Here is a 1,397-nt window from a genome sequence, read left to right as displayed (position 1 = left end):
TTCCACTGAGTCATGCTGCTTCGTGATAAATATATATATATATATATATGTATATATATATATATCATTTGATATAGCAAATGATGTTGGCAATCAGATTTTGGATTGGGAGTGGATGTACTCCCGATATATATAGCCAACCACTCACATGTCCTGCAAGAGTAATTTTTCTTTAATGACATTTTGTTAAGCACTTCGTATGTACCAGGAACTGTTCTAAGTGCCGAGGTAGATATAAGTTAATCAGTTTAGTGCTGGGGTAGATGAGTTAATCAAAGTCCCTGTCCCACATAGGGCTCACAGTCTTAATCCCCATTTTACAGATGAGATAACACGAAGTGACTTGCCAAGGTCACACAACAGGCAAGTGGCAGAATCGGGATTAGAACCCAAGTCCTCTCTTATGCTCATGCTCTTTGCACCAGGCCCTGGTGCTTTGCTGATTTACGTATTAAGAAGAGGGAGAGGAAGAATGGAAAAATTTAATTTGTGTTCCTTCCATAACCTTCTTTTCCTGACTCCTGCTCCCCTATTGTATGGGGTAAGGATTCCTTAAGACTATAAACTTTCCATTCTTACTTGCTGCTTCCCCTTTCCCAGTAATGAGAGGGCCTTAGGGAATGCTTTACCCAGATTCCTCTGCCTTCTTTCCACATTCCTCTAAACAGGCTCTGGAGAACATCTGAAACTCTCTTTACTTTACTGCCTCCCATCGATTTCCAAACAAAGCTGGTAGGTGGCCAAGTGCTTAGGTAAGTGCTCTGCACATAGTAAGTAACACAGGGCATGTTTCCCCACTCCTGAAGAACCTCCAGTGGTTGCCCATCCACCTCCTTATCAAACGGAAACTCCTTGCCAATGGCTTTAAAACATTCATCAACTTGCCCCCTCCTAACTCACCAGCTATACTCTCCTACTATAACCCAGCCCACACACTTTGCTCCTCTAATGCCAACCTTCTTGCTGTACCTTTTTCTCATCTCTCACCTCTCACCTACATCCTGATTCTAGCCTGGAACTCCCTTCTTCCTTATATCCGACAAACAATTACAATCCCCTTCAAAGTCTTATTGATGGCACATCTCCTCTTTTCCTTTTCTTCAACTCCCTTCTGTGTTGTCCTGATTTGCTGGCTTTATTCATCCCCGTTCCCAGCCCCACAGCACTGAAGTACATATCTGTAATTTATAGTAATGTCTTTCTTCCCCTCTAGACTGTTGGCTCCTTTGGGCAGGGAACCAGTATGTTAGATTGCGCTCTCCCAAGTACTTAGTGCTCTGCACACAGTAAGCACTCAATAAATACAGTTGTCTGACTGACGTAGGGGTGAGCAAATGACTTTTAAAAAATGTGTATTTGTAGGATTGCTATATCCTAAAAGGAAATAAGAATTAAGT

Source organism: Ornithorhynchus anatinus, chromosome 1 (genome assembly GCF_004115215.2).
Source record: "Ornithorhynchus anatinus isolate Pmale09 chromosome 1, mOrnAna1.pri.v4, whole genome shotgun sequence".
NCBI lineage: Eukaryota > Metazoa > Chordata > Mammalia > Monotremata > Ornithorhynchidae > Ornithorhynchus > Ornithorhynchus anatinus.
Note: the sequence above shows the minus strand (reverse complement) of the source record.